The sequence below is a fragment of the Schistosoma mansoni genome (genome assembly GCF_000237925.1).
Source record: "Schistosoma mansoni, WGS project CABG00000000 data, supercontig 0199, strain Puerto Rico, whole genome shotgun sequence".
NCBI lineage: Eukaryota > Metazoa > Platyhelminthes > Trematoda > Strigeidida > Schistosomatidae > Schistosoma > Schistosoma mansoni.
Window position 1 is genome coordinate 395,020 of NW_017386074.1, and position 14,891 is coordinate 409,910.

The window sequence follows — 14,891 nt, forward strand, 5'->3', positions numbered from 1 at the left end:
AATGGTCGTCCTTTATTCCATTATGTCAGTCAAATAATCATAGTCAAAGTAAATCCTGGTACAAATGCCCATTGCCTTTAATTTTCCTACTGCATTCTCACAACAACATTAAATTATTAAGATATCATACCAAAGGAATCGAAATAATACAGTAGTAATAACCATGAGAGAAAATGAATGTTGAGAATATGATACGAAAAGACCGAATGAAGACGTGAATGAATACTAGAAATCAACATCTGAAGGAAAATATGACGTGAATATACCTGATCTACTGTGACGGATTATGATTATTGTTATTGCTCGGACTTCAGTTAGGCAGTCTCCCTCCATGTACCACGATAACTGTGATCAAAAATCAGTAACGTTACAGAGTGAACCCATGTCTTGGTCTTGGTGCTCCCCTTCCAACCTAGTTCTTCACTAGCAGAGATCGTCTGTCAAAGTAGGTGGTGGACAAGCATATATAATACATATCCTAACTGCTTCAATCAATGTAGATTCATAACCTCATCAGTCGATTATCCATCCTGGCTTAGTGTCCTACGCCTGATTTGAATATCTTTCTATCAGTCGTTAAAGGCACATATGATCGTACCCTTGAATCCCACTCATGTTTTCTACTTTCATAAAACATAGTTTATAACTACAGGGTATTACAAAATGTAGTGCTCTGTAGTATACTCATTCCTAGCTTGAAAGACGGATATTTCAAAAGTGACACAAGAGGCCGGCTGATCTTTCTGAATCCGTGACGTTATTTTGTCAGACACCAACTCATCGTTCTCAAACTCATGCATTCTGGATTTGTTTTATAAAAAAATGTATTCGTCCATTTGTACTTTTGTGTACCGTTCATTGCTACTTCTGCTGTTCCTCAATAACTAAAACAAAACATTTCCACGTAAGTCTTTTCGACCTACACTTTATATACGTGTTGAAGTAGAAATCATTCTAACTAGTGGTTTTCAATACTAAAACTTACCATTACCAGAATAGATAACAGGTGACGAAGTAATCAGGTTGGTACCACATTTAGTTTTAATTATTGTAAATGTTTCCCAGTCGTTTCGTAGACAATATTTAATACAATAAATAGTTAACACTCAAAACCTTCGTTTTTTAATCATATCATGTAGATAGAACTTCCTTTGATAACTTTTAAATAACTGGTACTATAGTGAACAAGAACACGGGTGTGGCCAATCGAATGTATTTAAACACAAATTACAGATTATCTCACTAAATTCTGATAACCATACAATGAGCAGTTAATTTGCAAAATAACAATCAATTGTCTCAACCTTAACTGTAGCACGAAACCCGGGTCCAGGGTTTCCTGTTGACCACCTCCAACCACCATCGTACCTTAACTGTTCCTTCTGCAAATATCAGTCCGTCTTCTCTGATTATTATTGTTCATGCATTTTCGTACCGATAACGCTTCATTCCTGTTCTTTGCTTATCGATCTTCTGCCAAAATACATTCTATGTCTGACCATCACCATACACTACTTATATGGATATAAATAGACCACACTACACTATTAGCTCTGTATACCACATATTTTATTATTGTTCTCTTTCGGTTCAAATAAATTTGATTCATTTCTATCATATGATCCAAATTCTATTCTAATAAGTTAGTTTTTTTTTTAATTTCATCACATGGCATAACAATAATTATGCATTTCATTAAATAGGATAACTTGTCATTTGTATTGTCTGGTGCTTTAAATTACATAATGATGAATCATAATAAGTTTGAGATGTTCATTGACATAGTTACATATATATCTATTCATGCCTTAATTAAATGATTAAATAACTTCTCATCATATGTTTCCAACTTATTTACCACATATGCTTGCATTGAAAGCAGAGCTATTTGTCAATAATGGTATTATTGTTATGTAAAGTATCGTTTGCTAAAATATGAGTATGACTTGTAAGTTTGATTATTTAATTAATTTAATAGTAGTAGTAAACAACATTACTTAAAATGAAATGATATTTGGGTGGGGGGTGCATAATTTAACATAAATCTGTAACATGTCAATTGTATTTCTCATCCTCCAATATAGTTAAATGTTAAAGTCATGCATGTTTAGTAATAAAGTTTGAACTTCCCTTTGTTCCTATTGCTTACCAATATCTTATCAAGCATCAAAGAACCTAGATGATTTATAAGTCCAATACAAAGGATTACAGTGAGCTCGAAGTGTTGGGGATACTAGATCCCTTAAAATCACTTGGTAAACGTCTCATTTATTGTGATTTTATCGTGGAAATTTGAATTTTTCATTTTTGCGCTGAAAGCGCACACTTCTACCTTCATTTTATATTTTTCTACTTGGAAATGTAGTAAACGAGAACACACAAACTTGACTGTTCCTTCATTTCCATACCAACTGCATACTGTTCCCGTTCTTTCTTTCTCGACTCTCTTCTGCCATTTTCCTGACGCGTTATATACTACTTATGTCGATATAAGTAGCACACGTCACAGAAGAACCTTTAATGACATTGGTTCTCTTTCAAGGACAATTTCGGACTGTATTATAGACGCTTGAGTTATGTGCTTGTTTGTTCGTGCTTTTGATTGCTTGTGGAATATATATTTTTCCCGGCTGAATCGGGTCTTTTCCCTTGAGTTATCAAGTATGTGGCGCAGTGGAATAACTTAGGTTGTCCTGTTATTGTGCATCTGACTTCGTCCCGTTTCGCCGGTCTTAAGCGATATTTTAATCTTTTCTAACGTAGCAGGGTGTTAGACTTTTATTTACGCTCCAGTGACCTATGGAATCCCTTCATAGCAATGTCGTTTTCAGCCATTCTCAAGCTTCCAGTCTTTTTCCTCGATGACCGTCAGTTCACGATTAATACGCAATCCAATCAGAAATTCGTAAATAATGTAAAATCATTCGCTAATTATCACAATTTTCTTGTAGAGGATTCATCTTCGGAATTTTCGTTCGATGACTTTTTTAGTATTGACTTTGTATGATCAATAACTAATGACAGGAGTATATTTCAACAAATATCTCTCTTATTAGCATAGTGTTGGGGTGTTTAATCCTCAGATAACGATCTAATTACTGATAATTTTGTTATTATTAGTTAGGAACAACACATAAAGGAACAACATTGTTTTTAATTTGATTTTCATCAGACTTTACGCTAATATACAGGAATAATTTTATGAGTGTATGAAAATATTAAACCAATCAAAACAGTTCATCAGTCAATGATCATAGAAGGTCTTGTGTCTGGTTCCCGGATGTGGGTTCGTGGATGTGCACTGCTTAAGAGTTCCATAACATAAAGAAATGACCGTCTGGTGTTCCCAGATTATCAACTGTGGTCAAACTAAGATCAGTTCATGATTTAAACTGTCAAAGCTCTACAATACTTAGAAACTCCCCTACATTTGCAACAAGTTTGGGAACAGGAAGAGATAATAAGCAACATTAAATTAAGTCAAATGAAAACTTACATTTAAAGGGATATGAAAATCACATGAAATAAGTATTACTGATTACGTAATATGAAGCAAAAGCATTGACGTCCCTAAAAATAACTTTCTTATCCACTCGTACTTTTCTCGTCCCAACTGATTTATATTGTTTTCTTCTGATAAACTTTATGTGTCTTACTTTCCAGTTAGACACTTATTTCATTAAGTTACTGTGTAATCAGAATGTTCGGAATGTATTGCGTTAATATATATATATATATATATATATATATATATATATATATATTGTTTTAAGAGTTAGAATTTTCCTGTTGTTGGTATCAAGTCTTTTTTGGACTATGTGCATCTTGAGTAGATTGTCTATATACTATCGCTGGTCACAATCATTTTTAGGCATAGTTATATAGTGGGTAGTAGAGAAATCCAAGACACCAACAATGGGGATGATAATTCATCTCTGTTAGATTATCCATTGACCTTCTGAACTCATTAGGTAAATGGATAACACTTTGGTGTTTGAAGCGAAAAGCATTGGGTTCAAGGTCCCGGAATGAACATTAACACTGGGATGCAGATACATCCAGTCGACGAGACCCAGAATTGGGTCCTAAACTCCACTAACAGTCATCATCGGACTACCCTTAACATTGATAATATATTTTTATTCTTAATGGTATGTTTGTTTAGAAAATTTTCAGTACAGAACATGCAATACTGCAACAATGATTTTTTTGCATAGGATATAATTTGATATAATTTGCTGGTATTTCTTTTAGAAAGAAGCTAAAATGTGTGCCAGTCTAGTTCCTTTAGAGCTTCCAATTAATCGTCTTGCTGATGTTTTTTATAATCCTTTTGTTAAGAAGGGTTGAATATATATATATATATATATTCTAAATAAACAGGGGTACTTTTCATTATTGTCTTACTCTTCTAATGTTTTATTGGAGCTCAGAAAAAATTTCGGAATGCACGTAGTCTTTCGTCCGTATAATGAATACAATGACAGAGCTAGAGAGGTCTGCAAATCAGGACTTCAGTTATTCACCACATTTTCGATGTTCAAGTAGTGTGTTGTATCTAGCACTTTTGCTTATTTAACTTTCCATTAAGTAGGTGGGTAATGCCTATTGGTGTGTTGTTCTCACTATAGCTTTCATTTCATGCGTCTGAATGTGTCAGTGAAGTGTAGATCAAGATCCCAAGTGCAGAGTATAAATATGACGCAGGTTATGGGTTGGATAAAAACTTGTTATGAATAACTACACTAGTAATCGGCAGTCGTCCATTGAATTAACGGATGAACGGTCAAAAGTAATCAATATCATACATCATTTGAACATTGAGAACATAACGATTGAGATCAACCGAAATGACTATCCCAGAGGTTTTAGCGAACCACTCAAATATGGAAATAAGATACACTTGACTTATTTCTACAACACGAAACTTTAGACATCTATTCTTGTACTAAATAACTGTCATTCTATTAATGAGTTGATATATATATGATATAAAATGTTGCCTTATCTTTGTTTGTAGACCCTCAGCAACTTTGAATTATACAGGAAATCTGAATACTTTCGAAATGATTCAAATGGAATGCCAAACACTTATATGTATGTGTTGATTCATTCTCAAGGTTGCAGTTATATATTCTATAACTATGTTTAGTGATAGCTTTATGAAATCCCTATTATAACATTTCCGTCATGTTACTAAGCTGTTCCAGTATTTCACTTCATATTTAATACATCAAAATACAATAAACTTTAACATATTTCCTTATTTTCAAACAGACTGACTGCTGACAGTTTTTTTCATGATTTTCTGCTTCATATTATTCAATCCGTTCTTCGTTAATTTCTTTTCTCCTCACCTCCCTTCTATGTCACTTATTATAAACATTCTCTAATTGTTTGGAGTTATATATATATATCGACTTCTGTTTGTGTTCAATTGTTCCCGGGCATTATTATTGTGTTTATCCTGTTCTTTGTGATTTCATCCTTTATATTCTGCTTGTTGTCTTTATTTACGAAAGGACTTTTTTTTAAATTTTGTTTTCTTAAAATCATACTTTATTATTATTAAGTTACTTAGTAACTATAATCGATTTTTTAATAATCCACATGTACATGGATGTACATGTGGATTATTGTTTGGGTAAATTTTGACATTTTGTGTGTTCAGTTTAACTTTTTTTTCTACATGTACATCTATTTATTTATGGGGTCCATGTGTGTGTCTGTGTGTGTGATCAATAGGTTGCTAAACACTAGCGTACATATGTAAACGATTACTCTATATTAAAATCACATCATAACACATCCATACCTTTTGTTTTTGGTGTATTTGTCTGTTATCCATCTACGCTTCACTTGCCTCATTCTGTTCTGTTGTCATATTTTTTTGTTATTTCTTGGACATCTTTGTTTTTTTTTATTCTACTACAATATTAGAATGGATTCTAAGAGAGTTTTGTTCTAACTTTTCGAACCTATTTGACCTGTTATCTTTTTATTTGGCCACAAATAAACTCAATTGACAAAATACATATTCGATGATGACATATTACCTATTTTGTTTATTTTATCCGTTCGTGTGTGTGTGTGTGTGTATGTCTCTGTTTATGTGTGATGTATACTTGATCTGTTCCACTTAACAGATTCACTTCATTTGTTCATGTTTGTGTTATTATTATTATTACTATTATTATTATTATTACCGATCATTTGGTAACTGGATTAAAAACCGATATAAGATGTATAAATTGGTTCTTGCTACGTCGTTACTCTACTGCACTGCCCCCCCACCCCCTGAATATTAATCAATACACAATCATCATTATTTATCATTGTTCTTGTTTGTACACAAATTTTAGTCTTTCATTCCATGTAATGGTTATTCATAGGTTTGTTTGTTTTCAGTTTATGTGTTTATTTTCCTTTAGTCAATATGATTACACAATTACTCCTATCATTATTACTATTGATAATTAGTAGTGGTGAAGAAGCGTTGTCGTTTGATTTTGTTATACATTTTATGAGATTATTTTTTAATTCAGTGCCTTCCAAATCCTCAATATCTTTTTTTCTTCATATATCTACATTTTACCTAATTAACACTGTACATTACATAGTAGTTTAGCGTCGTTCATCAGTTGTCCAAAACGCAAACGATTGATTCAATATATTTCTTATTACTTCACATATACACACACACACACAGATATTTATCCATTTGTGGAATAGATTTAATTTCATATATTGAATCTTCTCATGTTTGATGATGATCTACTTATTGTTGGTCTATTGGTTCACTTCTTTTTTGTTCTTGTTTTCTATAGACAGTCATTATCTGTTTTGCTTTGGGGGTTTTTTTTTTCGTTTCATATTAAATATTGTGATTCCTACAATTTTTTTTACGATCATCATTACTATTATTATCATTATTATTATTTTGTATTGCTTTCTGACTGTTTTCCTTTTGGTATATTTCATAAAATTCTTTATCTTAGCGGGAACTTGAATTTGTTGGTTTGTTGGTTATCCCTTCTGCTTTTATATTTTTACTGTATCCCACCTCCTTCGGTAATGTCTATCTTACCCAGAGGTCAACAGTTTGATCGGAGAATCCAATGTATCTGTCTGGATGATGAGAAGTTTTTTCTTCATGTCTATACGTTTTATTCATTTCTTGTGTGTGTGTGTGTTCGTTTATCTACTTACTTTTAAATATAAAGAAAAGCATATCCTTTCTCTTTGTATACTCCCTCTTTCTCTCCCTCTCTTTCTATTCGACTTCCGTATACTTTACATAGGTATATTGTTCAGATATGTATTTATATACAATGAATTATTTGTAAAAAAAAAAAACTTTAATTGTATAAGAAGTAGTTTGAAGTAGACAATGAAATTGTGTTCTTTTTTATTTTGTTATGCTTTATTCATTTGCTTTATTTACCTGTTTGGTTTATTCTGTATCTGCTTTTTTGTTTCTTCCTAATTTTTTTATTTTGATTTATTCTTGCTCCGGCGCATGCGCCCTCACCCCCTCCGCCGATTGTTACGTTCGAATCTTTCATTTTTGATGCCTTTCTCTCTGTTTGGTCTATTGATCTATCTGTCTATCTTTATAATCTTTCAATTTGTTGAACATCTTATACCTTACTTGTTTTCAATCTTGATAATTGAAAGAAAAAAAACCGGAATGTAATACGTTGTGGGGGTTTTATTCTATAAAGAAAAAAATTAATGATGAAATACTTTTCTGTAACACAATTCTTTAATTGTATCTATGCTAGATTAATTAATTTCAGGTTACCTTGATTGATCCAATGTTCAAGTTCTTTTTTATTTTTTGGAGATAAACTTCGTAATTAATCATAAGTAATGTAGGAGTTGATACTCTCCAGGTGCCTAAACTGAAGCAAGTGATTTTCTTAGGGGCCCACACCCCGAGCCTTTGACCTGAATGTCTGATCCACAAGGCAGTGGAGCATCGTGAGGAGATGCAGTCCCTTGGTAGCCGGTGACAAACGATTGATTCATACGCCATTTGTTCCCTCAGGATACTGGAGTCTATGTATACCATTGGTTTGGAATCAGGGTTTTCCAACTCCCCTAGGTGGACTTATCCATGTTCACCGACCCGGTTAAAGCACCGGACATTTGCTTTTCGTCCTCTCATCATTGTAAACAACACCCTTTCCGCGAGAAGGCAATGAGTAGGACTTCCCTGTCAGAGGCTATATACGCGTGGCCATGTGAGAGCATTTTGAGAGGGAGAGCGGACTCTCCCCACTCTCAGCCGTACCAGGGCATTTGGGGGCATGGTAAATGAGAGATGAAAGTTCTAGATGTACTATCAGAAATAAGTGTACTATTTACATAGCCAAGGTAAACAAATGCATACCCCTGTCTAAATCATATCGGTAGCTTGTATTCATTAGTTTTTTGTGCTTTATTATTCTAATTGGCGGTAAAGTTTTCCGCTTAGTCTACTTAATCGGCCATTCAAATGTTCATTAGTAATTAAATCAGAAAACAAAACACTATGCATTCTCTTCTAAAAACGTTCGAACCAGACTTGTGATCAAAAAGAATGATTTTGATATCTTCAATATACTCGATGTCCAACTAGTGTGAAAGTTTTTAGTTCAAATCCCGACACAACATATAGAAGCTTTCCTTTCATTTATCAAAGTTTTCGATACTGAAGCCTAAAAATGAAATTTCGAAGGTTGTCAATGACTTTGAATATATAAATTACCATTAAGCTAGCGATTTATGTGATTCCTTTTCAAATCCTAATGATTGGAATCATATTGTTATGCACACTTTCATGGCAGATCAGCCGCTTTTAGATTTTCTAGTTCTTTACAGATCACTTCATACTTCTCTTAATGATGATATATGTTTAACTGGTGTCATTTAAGTTGGTGAAAAAGTATGTGATATAATGACATTCCATGTAGTCCTTTGTGAACACCTTAAATAAGCATAAGATCATAGTTTAAGAACTCGGTGAGCTGTCTCTGATCATAAATTTTTGGCTACTTATCTTTCGTTCTTGGTAATATTATTTCTTCTAAGCCATAATCAATTTTTCTATCAACCGATAGGTCAAACTCATTTGATACTACTCGAAAAGTTTTAGTAATATCTATGCAAAAATGCCGTGGAATATTGTTTTGCTTTTCTAGTAGAAAGCCATGGTGACACTTGATGAGGAGGTTTAATGTTGAAAGTCGAGGTGGGAGGAATAATAGGAATTGAAGAAGGAAATTGATTATGAATACAGTGATCTTGAGTGCTGTTAGAAGCATGAGGGCAGTTATCACTTCCGGTTGCCCACACCGTGGAAGGGTTCTTCTAGAGGTACCTGAAAAGGAAATTGGATTAGAAGTGATCTTAGTGACCTGAGAGCGTGACCGCAGTGCCCAAGGGACAACTGTCTGAGGTCGGTCATACACGACCTTTTTGTGAGTAATTTTCGTGTTAGCTTCGTACTTGTTGAAACCCTACCTCTGGAGATAGAAATCCATGAGATAAGACGAGGTGTGGGTTTTTAGAGTCAACATTTTCTAACCCCAGCCCTCCTTGAGGGATGTCAACATCGCTTTTATGCTGATTGTCTGAAGGAAACACCTTATTGCCGTTACACCTCTGTACAGTCAGCAGTACGACTTCGCTCTCGGACCTTGGGTTTGCTGCTTTTAATCTTATCACTCTTCAACCGACCTGTCTAGCATAGTAAGACCTTAGGAACAATTGTTCCAGCTAGTATAGCTCGATTGGTTCATCACAATAGGCATATTATCTTCTTGACTATATGAAACTAGTTAGCAAAGGTATATTCACAATATTGATAAGATCTGTGGTTCCATATAAAATTCTTACCAGTTCCACAATCAAAACTATAACCATTAAAGTATTTGAAATATCATACTAGATTAGCACTTTTATTCATTTAATCATCACTATAATAAAATTAAAATTAACTCAGAATTTCCAAAAAAAACAAAAATTGTAAGCCCTAACAACAAAAAGGACAAGTAGTGCTCTTCCAAAAAAACAAAACAGAAGTATCACAATAATTTCACCTTTCTATCACATGTGTTTACAACTTTACTAAAGTCAATAATCTTGTAAAATAGTTTGAAAGAAAAAGAACAAAAGCAAACTAGACTGTAACGAGTTCATGTGATTTGATCGATTCATGCTAAGCTCCAACTATTATTTTATTCCTTTTTTTTTGAATGGGGTGCTTAAAATGTTTTTTTATACCAATAATATTGTGCACAAATCAATCATTTGTGTTATTATTAATTTGAATAGAAATATTTTGTCTGAAGGATATTTGTGTTTTTGTTCTTTGTTTTTGGTGTTAGACTACTAGAGAGATCATTTGCCAATTGATTAACCTTCATATTATTGAATGATAATCTTACTGAATATAGTTTGGCATCATCCATTATCTGATAAAATATTTCTGTCAAGGCGAAATCTGACTCACACACGTCCTCGTCGTGCCTCTTGGATATTGGGACTGTTCTCATGATCTAATGTGAGCAGTAACCAGGGTGGTGGAGATCAACCTAATCATCCACTTTACCTATACCCACAACTGATTACGAAAGCTACAAAGAATCATTGCATAATTATTATAGGTTTAAAAAGAATGAATGAATGAGTCTGCCCCCAAAAAAAGAAAGATGTGATGACTCTGCCCAAAAAGTTCAAAAACAGCTATTGAGCCCCAGTAGTTTTGCCTTGCTTTGATGTAGCATTCTTCCCCAGAAGGGCCTACGAGGATTCACCATGTTACTATGGCCAGAAGGGGGCGCGGGTAAGTATTTAGTTTTTTTTTAAATACCAGTAGATATAATTTAATATTTCTGGCTTACTACTGAAAACATTTAATTAGCCAAAATCAAGAATTCCGTACACACATATTTATTGTTCTTTGTTAGGATACGTCCCATACTAGTTCGGGTTATAATGTAGTTTTTAAGTCTCGTTCTCTAATATTCGTTTACTTTAAACAAATGTCTTAGTTGTTGCCCTATCTATGGGAAGAGCATATAGCTTGGTTCTTAAGTGATCACTAACTTATATTAATACTCAGTCATGTAATAAGCTTTTGCAAAGTACTCGTAAAGAATCCGCGCTTACATTATGTCAACTCAACGCAACTAAAATCGGTCAAGTAATTTGTGGCAAATATTTAAAATTAGAGGTCACATGTGTTGTCATAGTTGAATGCTGTTGATAGTCGTCCAGTAGTTTCTGATTTTCAATGATCAGTATCAGTTCATAGTGGAGAATGTCTGTAGATTCGACTTAAATAATGCCTGATCCTTCAAAAATTATATGTTTATTTTGATGATAGCATTATTAATTCTCAGTTAATCTATGTTCCATTTTCGTTAATAGCTATCCATGATTTGCACCTGGTACTATAAAAGAAGTTGTTATGTCTGTATTGCTTATTACTTATACTTGAAAATGAAGAACCACAGCGATTCCCACTGAGCGACGTAAGAACACCAAGACTAATTCGACAAAGTGAGGATTTATTAACCTTAAAACATGGCAACAACTGTAGTAGAAAACGCAAGCATTCTTTATATTGACTCATACACAAATTTCATCATTAATTAGTAAAAACTCACATATATGAAATTATAGCAAATTCTCAGGCTACATGTTATGCTAAGTATAGTTCTGTGGTGTGTGCTACTGATGTCAATAGATATAAGTAATATGTATCATCAATCGAAAATGAAACACTTGAGGACATAAGGTTCAGAAGATCGAAAAGAGGAGAACGAGAATAGAGAAGGATTACTGTGGAAATGAAGGAACAGTAAAGTCTGAGACCATTGATTGACATTTTGTAAACGACGTATTTATTGTATGGTCCTCAGGTTTTACTAAGGGATCGTGAATTTTAGTGTTCAAGGACATTCACACTGGGAAACAAGAAATAGATGTTACACTGAATAATCATCATAATGACTTTTAAAAATAAAACGGAAATAATATTGAGCAAGGATCATACTGAGTTAAAAATGTAACTCAGTCTTTCCATTTTATCATTTCAATGACTACTTATATGACTACTTACTAACTCTTTAATACATGCTTTTCTCCATCATTCACGTGGGTTGGAGAAAGCTGGTCGGCGGCCTATGCTCCACTGGGAGTAACAGGTTTAAGTAAGTAAGTCCATCATTCACACATTTATGAAAAGATTTATTATAAAAGCAATTAATTATGTGAAAACAACTACATATTGTTGGTCGTCAAGGATAGCGAATTGTTCTCCCTATCTATAACATTAATATGTCTTTTGATTGAGATGATCTAGGTTACCGGAAGTCGACAATATTACAATAATGATGAAGTATATTTTATAAGAATATCGATGCTTTAGAGTCTCTAATTAAGAAACTTTACAATGTATACTTATAATATCTAAAAAGAGAAACGATTATTTAAAAGCATGGGTTCTATTGTGAATGTTTGTTTATCTCAAACCAGGTTTGTTTAATTAATGGAATAAGGGGACAGTTTTAAAAACCTAACTTTCATTTATGTTAACTAAAAATTATGGATGACTGTGTACACAAACTTAAGTAATGGTGATGTATTAATTAGTCCAGGCAAACAGCTTACGTTAACCCTTGTTTTCTGAAAAATTGGTTTAATACAAATATTTTTTAGCTAAGATTAAAGAGCCAATTATGGCCAATAATGGAAACTCCATATACCACTTTCGAGGAAGTAAAGTGTGTCTAAAGTCTTACCATTCATGATTTGAAGAAAACACCCTGTCAACATTTACGCTGATTATCTACATTTAGGCTTGCAAGTTATGAGAAAAATTTGCAAGAGGACTTCCATTTTTGGAAATTTCTGATTAGGCCGTTTGGTTTGTTGAACCGACGATATGATTCTATCCATTGATATTAGACATATACTTTTGAGAAAAATCCATATGACGGAACAGTCGTCCAGTATTTGTATGTATTTGACGAGGCTGCTTGCAAGAAAGGCTCAGAGGAAATAGATCCTTGTTTAAAAAAACGGAAAGGAATCTTAAGCTTACAATTATGATGAATTCGACATAGGGATCAAACGAAAATCACATCAATTATCAAGATATTTCGATTCCATTACCGCGGTATTTTATTGTTGTAATGGCATCTTATGAAGAGCTATATGTTTTATAAACCACCCATGCTTTTAACTGTAACAGTCACTTGAAAGTACTTACCAATATTCTCCACTACATTCTAATTTACCCTGATTTTGGTTTGTGCGTGCTCCCAGTGGACATAGATTGTTTTCTGAAATACTTAATAACAAGGTTGACTGCGTTAGTAATGTTGACACTAAGGAAATTGAGAATTTATTAGAGTTTTGAACGCTCACGATTGAAAAATGAATAGACGATTTTCCTACGTGGTATGTATATTCTTTGAGTTTGTGGTGGAGTGCAGTTACCCGGTTCAGAAATTCAAGGTATTTCGTCTAGACATACAGCTAGAAAAATGTTGCCTAATTTATTGTGCGTCACGTGAAATGCCCGAATTCTTTGAAATTTATTATAGTTCAGAATTTGCACTTTATGTGCATAGTCAACCCACCAGCATTCTCCATAAAACCCTGTTCTGGGCAATCATTTCCAGTTGTTATTCATTCTCTTGATGTCTGCTTACAATTCTAGACACAGTATGTTCTTCGCCCTTCCTCTTTTCCGTTTCCTTTCAGGATTTCAAGTTAGCGATTGCCTCATGGTGCAGTCTGATGATTTCCGTAATGTATATCCTATCCACCACTTTCATCATCTTTTCCTAATTTCCTTTTCAGATGGAAGCTGGTCTGTTTTCTCTCACAGCAGGTTTCTGCAGATGGTATCCGTCCGACGGGAATTCAGTATCTTGAGTAGACAATTGTTTATAAATACTTGTGCATTTTTGATGATGTTGTTATAGGTCTCAAAGTTTTATCTCCGTACAGTAGGACTGTTGTGACGGTCGTATTAAGGACCATAGCTTTGATGGTGGTTGACAGTTGTTTTGGGTTCTGAATGTTCTTAAAGAAAACGATGTATTGATCGTTGAATATCATAGCGATATAAATTTTGATCAGGCGGGGCTCCTATCAAAGTGAACCTATTTTGTAGTGCCAATTTTTGTCTCATTCTTATGTATTGAATACTTTGAACGTTCGATCTTTCCATGTTGATTAGCCATTTTCTCCTGTGGCTGCTTGGAACTTTTGTATGGCTGAGTGTGGATGTTATATTTGTATTTTTGCTATATAAACGACCCAGCTATTCCTATTGCTTAGTATTCTTATCCAATGACACTCGACAAGACCCCAAAATCAGAACACGTTGAACAGGAATGAAATTGTATTCAAAATAACAATGGTATGTGAACAGCAATCAGCAATCAATAGTTTAAATATCGTTCATATATTTATAGTATATGCATAAGAAGCTTATAGATTTTTCTGCAATAATATGCCCGGGCTGATCGGTTTAAAACTAACCAATCAGCGCGCAGCAACACCATCATGCATAAAACATGCTTAATCCAATCTATATCCCACTCACAGTTCTCTAACGCGAATTGAGTCCAAAAGTGAAGATGCGGGGTGTCTACATTTCGTTAACAACATCACTCTGTCAAATCGAAAATAAACCACCAAACTACCACCACGTCACCCCTGTTCATGTTTCTGGCACGTATTCCCACAGTATCAAAAACACACACCAGGAGATTTAACACCAGGAAAGCAAAAGACTCCAGTGAAGGCAACTGCATCAATCCCCTTCAGTATATCTAAATAATCAAACACATGTTCATCTAACACGGGACTATGGGAGCCACAAC

General features: G+C 33.9%; 2 protein-coding genes across 2 annotated transcripts in view; both read left to right on the forward strand.

Moving 5' to 3' along the window:
* Positions 1–5,152, forward strand: part of Smp_140120.1 (hypothetical protein) — a gene marked incomplete at its 3' end in the record, with an annotated part of 38,078 nt that extends 32,926 nt beyond the window's left edge. The window contains exon 7 of the mRNA XM_018793676.1: positions 5,021–5,152. The remainder of the gene's footprint in view (positions 1–5,020) is intronic.
* A 5,418-nt stretch (positions 5,153–10,570) lies between these two features.
* Smp_033260.1 (family C48 unassigned peptidase (C48 family)) overlaps positions 10,571–14,891 on the forward strand; it is a gene marked incomplete at its 3' end in the record, with an annotated part of 35,592 nt that continues 31,271 nt past the window's right edge. Inside the window, exon 1 of the mRNA XM_018793721.1 lies at positions 10,571–10,831. The remainder of the gene's footprint in view (positions 10,832–14,891) is intronic.